The sequence below is a fragment of the Hyperoodon ampullatus genome (genome assembly GCF_949752795.1).
Source record: "Hyperoodon ampullatus genome assembly, chromosome: 10".
Taxonomy (NCBI): Eukaryota; Metazoa; Chordata; class Mammalia; order Artiodactyla; family Ziphiidae; genus Hyperoodon; species Hyperoodon ampullatus.
In genome coordinates, this window is record NC_136923.1 from 16,439 (window position 1) to 25,217 (window position 8,779).

General features: G+C 55.4%; 1 pseudogene across 1 annotated transcript; it reads right to left on the reverse strand.

The window, feature by feature from the left end:
* Nucleotides 1–2,233: 2,233 nt before the first annotated feature.
* LOC307059837 (phosphoethanolamine/phosphocholine phosphatase-like) lies at nt 2,234–5,963 on the reverse strand (annotated as a pseudogene). Its single transcript has 3 exons — nt 5,230–5,963; nt 2,409–2,493; nt 2,234–2,349 (listed from the first exon to the last, which is right to left on the reverse strand). The product of its transcript is annotated as a phosphoethanolamine/phosphocholine phosphatase-like (transcript).
* Between the last annotated feature and the right edge of the window lie 2,816 nt (nt 5,964–8,779).

Sequence of the window (8,779 nt, forward strand, 5' to 3'; positions counted from 1 at the left end):
TATAGGATTTTTCCGACACTGGATCCCCAACTTTGCTCTCCTTGCTAAACCCTTGTATCTAGCCGCTAAAGAAACCCCTCAAGGACCCCTCACCTCTCCTTCCGCCGTTCAACAGGCCTTTGTCACCCTCTGTAATGCTCTGATATCTTTTCCTCCCCTTTCTCTGCCCAACCCAAACCGACCTTTTCACCTTTTTGTGGATGAATGGGCCAGAATAGCCACTGGACTCCTTGCCCAGCCTGTAGGGCCTTCCTACCACCCCGTGGCTTACCTCTCCAAACAGCTAGACCCAACCATTTGGGGATGGCAACAATGCCTTTGAGCCCTAGCAGCAGCAGCCAAACTGACCAAACAAACACTACAGATACTAAACCACACAGGAATAGGTAACATCTCCGACTGCTTTCTATGTGCCTCGCTTGGCCGGCCACCCTTGGCTGCTGTCCCACTCGACCAGCCCTTCAATTCTACTTCCTACACATCCCCAAATCCACCTTTTTCCCCGTTAAAAGTCCCCATATTCCCTGATTCAAAAAAATCTCACCATCTGTTACAGCAGCCGCCCAAATCTAGCTGATACTGGGTTTCTTTGCAACATATCCCTCATGGTAAACACACCAATTGAAGCACCACCAGGCATGTTTTTGTGGTGCCATGGTTCCTTCACAAAAGAGATCAATTCTTCCTCCCCCTTCCCATGTATCCCCATTACTCTCGTCCCACAACTCACACTGTATACCCAAGCCGAATTTTCCTCTCTAATCACGCCACCCTTTACCCGACAGAAAAGAGCTATCTTTCTTCCTCTGGTTGCAGGTATCTCTCTCGCCTCCTCCCTGGTCGCTGCAGGCCTCGGGAGGAGGGGGGAGCTCTAACACATAGTGTTTCAACATCCCGCGACTTAGAACATAAACTCCAGCTAGCCATTGAAGGCTCCGCCGCCTCCATCTCCTCTCTCCAGCGCCAAATCACCTCCATAGCCTGAGTCGCTCTCCAGAATCGATGAGCCGTGGATCTCCTGACGGCCAACAAAGGAGGTACTTGCCTCTTCCTATGGGAGAAATGCTGCTGTAAACGCCCTCCATCGCTTAAGAGAAGAACTCCAACGCAAACACCAACAGTCCGCCTCCCCAATTCCCGATTGGTGGCGATCCACCCTCTATACCTGGCTAACACCAATCTTAGGCCCCTTAATCCTCATCTGTATCTTGCTCATGTTTACCCCGTTTTCTTACGTTCCTTTGACGGCGCATGGAAGAAGTCTCTCAGGTGGCCACAAACCAAATGTTCCTCGGTCCTTACACCTTGCTTCCTACAGAACCTCCCACTGGTCTCCCCTAAGCCTCGGACCTCTGGTCGCCCGACTCCCCTTTCGACGCCCCCATTCAGCATGAAGTAGCCAGAGATCAGAACGCCGCCCCATTACACCAAAGATGTCGGCCCAACCAACTGGCCCGAGGCAGGGGAACGCAATCAGATTCACAGGTTGCATCGGACCGAAACTCTCCGGACCACCCAGTTCCAGGAACTGACCTGGGGGCTTTCTACCCAGCCCAGCCTTCCTGCCTTTCGAGGGACAGGACTAGCAGTCCCAAGACTGGTGTAACCGGCACCAGATAGTGCCACGACACCCAAAGAGACCACCAGATAAGGAATACCCTGCACCCTCCCAGATTCACCACACTCCTTTCCCTTCTTCCCCTATAAAATTTTGCCCAACCCTCGCCTGGGTGCGACTTCTCTGGCCCCTTTCTCTCGGACCAGTGAACGTCACCCAGGAGCGCACCCTAATAAAGCTCACTTGAAGCTTTCCTCTGTTTCGCGATGCCGTTTGTTAAGATCCGACCTTACACTTACACATCAAGGATGGCTCTGAGCTGAATTTCTGCAAAACAAGACTATCCTGTGTGAAGAACCCAGTAGAGCTTTGTATCCCATCAGCTACAGGAAGAGAATGGCTGCAGGCTACTGAAAGCCAGCAGCATTTACAACTTAACTCCCATGGCCTCTGCAGTGGTACGTCTGAGTTTTCTGTTTCTGCCCCTGTACCAAACAGCTCTGGTGTAATTCCTCGTTCCTTCCTCCACCCACCCCCACCAACCCGTCCCCTTACCTGTGGTCCGTAGCCCTCTGCTCCGCGCTCGGATGCTGCTGGGGTGCCAAGGACCCACAGGATGGGTCGTTCCCAGCCGCCGGGCGCTGGCTTCCTAGAACCCCGCCAGCTCACGTGGCGCTAACAGCTAGGAGCCCCAAGGATGCCCCGCGCCAGGTGTGCTTTGGCTGGGACGCCCACTTCCGGGACACGCTCCTCCGGGAGAGGCACGCAGACCACTGCCACGCTCAGGTGACCTGCAGCCAATGCCGAGCAAGACCCACACAGGCGGTGCCGCGTCCGCATGGTGCAGCACAATCTCGGTGCTCCAGGCACGGGCACCAGGGGTCGGGCGTCTCCTCTCCTGAGAGGCCGCTAACGATGCCCCGGGGCATGGGCCCCTGTGGCACGGAGACCACTCCAGGCTGGACTCACCGCCAACGCCACCAGGAGGAGCGTTTGGTGGGACTCAGCAAACAACCCAATGTTTTAAATGGAAAAAGGACTTGAAAGATCCTTCTCCAGATAAGACATATAAATGGTCAGCAAGCACATGAAGAGATGTTAATCATCATCAGTCGTGATGAAATGCAAGTTAACACCACAACGCCGACCCCTCCACACACTAGAAGGCCTACAATCAAGAAAGCTAAAAATAACAAATGTTGGCAAAAATTTAGAGAAACTGATACAAAATTTCCCACAGGGAAAATGAGTAAGTTCCGGAAGTGGATGCTGAGAATATTTGTACAACATGAATGTAGTTAATGCCATAGAACTGTATGCTCAAAATGATTTAAATGGTAAATGTTATGTTATGTGGGGGGGTTTAACATAATTTAGCCCCTGCTTTATACCAGACCCCAGAGTCAAAGCTTCTCATCCATTTTCTCACTTTTACTTAACCTCCTAGGATCTTCACACTCCCATTTAACAGACGAAGCTGAACCTGAGAGGTTAAACTAAGTGACTTGCCCAAAGCTCACTCGGCGAAGTCTACACTATTCAATGTTACTGTATTTACTGAACACCTGCTAGAGCACCTACTGAGCAATACCTCCAGCACCTGCCAGAGACGTTGTGGGAAGACCAGGATGAACGGGGGCTGAAAGCAGATTACAAAACATGGGTAGATCCTGGGGCCCTGCTCTCAAACACTGAAGTTTCTTGGAGTGGAGGGGATGGCCTGTGCCACCCTTGTGGAGCCTTTTATTCCACGCCACCGCACCCCCACAGAGGAGGGAAGCAGCTGGCCTGATACTGAATATTAGCTCAGCTGGGAGGAGTCCTGGGGCTTTGAAGAAGGCATCTCCTGCCCCACTCCCCACATTGCCCCCTAGAGTCCAGTATGTGGGCACAAGCATCCCTATGGCGGGGCAGGAGGCACATCTCATGGCACCCCTCTCCTCCCGCCCTGCAGTAATGACACTGTAGCCATACACCCGCCAGAAGGACAATGAACTCTCCTTCTCTGACGGCACCATTATCTGCATCACCCGCCACTACTCCGATGGCTGCTGTGAGGGCATCAGCTCAGAGGGGTTTGGATTCTTCCCCGGGAACTATGTGCAGCCCAGCTGCTGACAGCCTGGGACCTCTGGGATGCTGACCCAAGCACCGCCTTGAGTGAGCCTCTTGAGTCCCACACCAAAGCCTGCTCCAGTCAACACTGGACCAGTCCGGCACGCCTCCTGGGCTGTGAGCTGTGTCTGTTCCTTCCCCCCATTGCAGTGGGATGGCGTCCTGGTAAAGACAGAGGAGGTACCCAGAGGCCTGCTGGAGACAGGAAAAAACTGGAAGCCAAGGAGTTTCGTGACCTTACCCACAGGGAACCCTTACGCCATGCAAGACAGGGTCTCAGCTGCAAGTGCCAACTTTGAATAAAATTCTGATGACCTCCTGATGAGGGCCCTGCAGGGCTAGCGGGCCGAGGGACTGAAACGCAACCCACTTGTAAGGCTCCCACTCATTGAGCCTCCTCTGCCTGCCCTAAGCAGCAGTATCTCCCATCTCCTCGGTGCTCACTGAGCCCTCCACACTAGACCCGTGCCCCTCTGCGAAGGTGGGCCGCACCCTGCTCTTTTGCCTGTTGCCTGCTTTGTTATGTATTCAGTCTTGGTTCCCCAGGCTGGGCACTCCTCCAAGAGTGGGGACCAGCTCCCTCACTTAGATGGGGCTCTCTGAGAGCAGAGATCACCTTGCCCTTATCCCCCCAGACGGCAGCGTGAGACACCTCGCTCACCTCCGCCCCTTCACCTCCTTCACAGCTCTGAAACCACAAGAGGGAGGTGGGCCTTGGGTTTCCACTGGCTCTGCTTTAAAGCATCATGGCTTTCTGTTCCATACGGGAGGAGAGGGACTCAAAAGGCCCAGTCAGTGGGGCGACTTTGGTTAAGTCCCTGGTTTCTTGCTGCATAGACGAGGCTGGGGTGCAAGGAGACATTTTCGGGCTCTGTGAGGTCCCTGGCTGGCCAGAACCGAGCCCCGGAACAGTGTGCTACCTCTTTCCACCAACATGAGGTGACTATTCCCTCTAGCTTTTTATCCTGTGGGGATGCTAACAGGGTGGGGGGGCGGGGGGCAAGGAGTGTAGTGTAGTCACAGTAGGTAAAGCAAGATCTAGGCCTCGGACCATCAGCAAGGAGCGCCACCTCTCTCTGCGAGGAGTCCGGTGCGGGGGAGGTCGGGGTGGTGCATTTCGGGGCCTGGGTCCCCTGGACAGAAAACTGGAGGAGGGAGGCCATGCAGCCCAAGGCAACAGTTAACTGCACCGCGGCGGGACATGTTCCTTCTTGACCCTGACAGGGAACCCTGTCCTCCCAGCTGGGAGGACAAGGTTTGTGGAAACACTGCTGCCTGCTCAGATATGCGCGCCACCCTGGTGCGGCCAGACTCTGGAATTCGCTTGCAGTGGGAATGGGGGAGGCAGCCAAGCTGGGTTAACTGCACAGATGGGGACAGCTCCCAACTCCCTCCTCCAGTCCCCAAATGGACCAACCTGGGATTCCAGGAAATCCCGGAGGGATATACCAAAACGAAAGGGAAAGGGAGTAATAAAACTAGCTTTCTCTTTCCCGACCCCCACCGCCCCACCCCCTCCCCGCCCAGGTGGCCCCTGCAGGCCACGTCCTCAGCACCTGATGCAGGTGTAGGCGCACTTCAGTGGAGATTTCCCAGGGCACCACCCTGGCGAGGAAGGAGCTGGGCTCGGCCTTCTGCGCCTCCTGCATAAGGCGGTGCATGGGGTAGTGGTGGCGCAGGAAGGCCACTTCACCGCCTGCCAGCAGCCCCGTGGGGCAGAAGTCGTTGGCGCCGTCGCTCACGTACAAAAGGCACTCGAAGGGCACGCCGTCGTGGGCCTGCTCGCGCAGATAGTCGCTGAGCACCTTATGCTGGCACATGTTGGCGGGGCAGCGAGCGCAGCTGTGCGTGTGGAAGGGCTGCAGCGCCAGCAGCCCCCAAGGGTCGGGCCCCAACGGGTTGCTGAAGATGTGGCGGAACAGGCCGTGGTGACCGGCGGCGCACAGCACACTCTCCACGCCAAAGGTGTTGGCGTCTGAGATGAGAATAACCTCAAAGCAGGCGCCCTGCTTGGCCACAAACTGCAGCAGCTCGCCCGTGCCGGGCGACAGGGGGATGGCCTCGTAGATGGCGCGCAAGTCCGGCGGCCGCACGCCCTGCTCGCCCAGGTACTGGAAGACGCGCTGCATGTACTCGTTGTAGAAGCCCTCGCGCTAGGTGGCACACAGGCTCTCAGGCAGCCGCTGGCCCGCCGCGGCACGCGCACGACGGAGTCGTCGCTGGTTTCGTCCACGATAGTCTCGTCCAAGTCGAAGGTCAGGAGGAAGCGTGGCACGCCGGGCGCAGCCATCCCGCTGTCCTCTACCAGCTTTGTCCTGAGCGACCAAATCCTTCTGTGGTCACCAAAGAGTCCCTCAGAGGAAAGCGGGACAGGACCTCTGAGCTCCTCCTGCAGGGCGGGGAGCGGCGGCTGCGGAGGTCTGTCCCGGCTGAGTCTGGAGTGTCGAGAGTGGGGAGAGGGCCGAGCTGAGGTATTTGGGCGCAGGATGGAGCAAGGGGTGCTCACGGGAATTGGAGGGGACGCTGCGTCTTATCCATCCCCGGATTTCTGGGCTCCGGCTCTCACGAGTCCTTCCAGTCCAGAGGGTCCGTGAATGCTGTGCATCTGGGCCGTTCCCTCCACTTGCCCCCCATCCCCATGTTATGTATTTTTAACCACAATTTAAAAAAATAAATAAAGCACTGATAATCCATGTTACAACATGGATAAACATTGAAAACATTCTAAGTCAAAGAAGTCATACTGAAAAGGCCACTCATATCACAACCATCTTGTGTGCTTTAAATCCATAGCAGTTTTGAAAGTGAGGGGAAGGGACTTTCCTGGTGGTCCAGTGGTTAAGACTCTGTGCTCCCAATGTAGGGGGCACAGGTTCGATCCTTGGTCAGGGAACTAAAATCCTGCGTGCACAGCATGGCCAAAAATTAAAATAAAATAAACGTCATTGGCCTGGTTTTGGGTCATAGCATCATCCTTGAACCCATCAGAGCACCCACAGGATGGAACATGGGATTGGCTAGATGTGGATCATATGCCCATCTTCAAGGTGGGTAGCATCAGCCCTCTGGAACTGTTTGGACTGGAAACAGATAAGAAGTTCCCAAAGGAAAGCTGAGGTTCTGGACTTTGGCATGAGAACAGATGCTGGCTTGGGGAAAGCGGCAGATTCCACACCACTGACGGCCCACTGCACAGCTGTGGGATCTGAAGGCCAAGGAAGGAAGGGGCTGATTTAGGGTCAGGGGCTGCAGCCACCCATCCAGTGCTCTTGCTGTCCACCCACAACAGCAAGAACCTCTTCCTCTTGCAAAAGGCACAGCCCTCCTTGATGTCTCTGGTGGCGGGAGCCCAGGAGTCACACCTGCCCCATGGCCACATGACTCAACCATCCCCCAAGAACAATACTGCTCATTTATCCAGTCTCCTCCCTCCTTTACAAAGAGCAGAGACTAAATGCTATGGTGGTTAGGAAATTCTTGCTCAATGAAGCAGTGAGAGGCTCAAGGATTATGCCGTATCATGGAATCCATCATTGGCAGCTTTCAGAGACCACATGGGTGCACGTGGCTCTCCAAGACCATGCAGCCTCAGTGTGAAACTGTCCATTGGGTGGCCCAGTTGCTCCCGTATCTTTGACTCTTAATGAGTATGAATATGAAAAGTTTGTTACAGCTGGAAGCCCAAAGGACTGCAAGGCCATGGTCTGCTGTATGGTTGTTGTGTCAGGGACACACTCAAATGTTTAGACGGTTATCACCTCGCTTGGCAGGCTATGAGCCTGTGAGGGGGGAGGCCCTTTTCTCAACCACAAGGATGTTAGTAACTGAAACATCCCAAAGGGCTGTCTGTGCTGCCCAGGTAGCTGTTCAATTGCCCAGCAGCAAGGTCAGCTCAGTAACTGGCCACAGGGGCTTGACAGGGACCAGACTGGCCTGAGCTGGAGGACCACAGATGACTGCCTGGATGGTCAGAGGTCAAGGGCTGTCCTGAGACTTGATGTCTATTGATGCCCACTCAGATGGGACAAAGGATGCCTGCAGTCCCAGGAGGGCCCCACCAGCCCTCAGGAGGCAGCACCTGGGGGCTGGTAGGTCGCTGCACCAAGTTCTGTATAAATTCATAACATGACCATGGAGTGAGCTCAGTCAGGCCTGTGCTGGACCCAGGCTGCCCAGGCCAAGTGGGGCCAGCACTACTCTCTCCAGTTCAGATGGTAGGAGGAAACCCTGTGGGCTTCTGAGGCCCTAACAGCCGTTGACTGAGGTTGAGTTGGATTTGAAACAGTCAGTGACCAGAGCAGACATTTCATTCTTCTGCCATCAGGTTCCAGGACGGGGGTAGATAACCAGCGGTCCAGGTGAGCCCCACACTCGTGAGTGACCCCAGGCAAGTCCTGTCCACCCTACAGGACTCAGAGGTGTGGGGTTAGGGGGGCCGTGAGCCAGCTGTGCTTAACACTAACCCACTAACCCTAACACCCAAATCTCTACTGTTCACTCCCCAACCCTAACCTCCTCATCTCTAATCCTAAACCCTAAGGCTCCTAACCCCTAGCCCCTAGATACTCGACCTTGACCTGTAAACCTCCCAACCCTTACCCTGACCCTGACTCAGACCGTCTGACCTGACCCTCTAACCCTGACCCTCTAGCCTGCATCCTTTAACTCTAATCCCTCAAAACCTGGGCTCAGCTGACTGGCTCCATCCAGAGGTGAAGCAGGACCTGTCTTTGGGCCCCCACTGCCTCTGCCCTCTCCTCCTCCCAGGAACCAGAAAGCCCTGGGTTGTTGGACTCTCCTGACCAGATGGGCAGCTGCTCCTGGTCTACCTGCGCCCACACCCCCCTCCTCTGGGGCCCTTGGCCTCTGGACTGTCTGACCTTCAGTCCACCTTCAGGAGCCCGGAGACAAATCCAGGTGAGACGCCTGCTTCATTGGCACAGGTGGGACCTGGTCCCCATCCTCACAGCCCGGCCAGAAAGCTTTGTGCACACTGTCTCAGGAGGCTGCCTGTCCCCAACTAGCTGGAGGGGTCAGGAGTCAGATGTGGAACTGAAGTGTCCTTGAGATTGGAGTGCAGGCAGGAGACGGCAGGAGGGGTGAGAG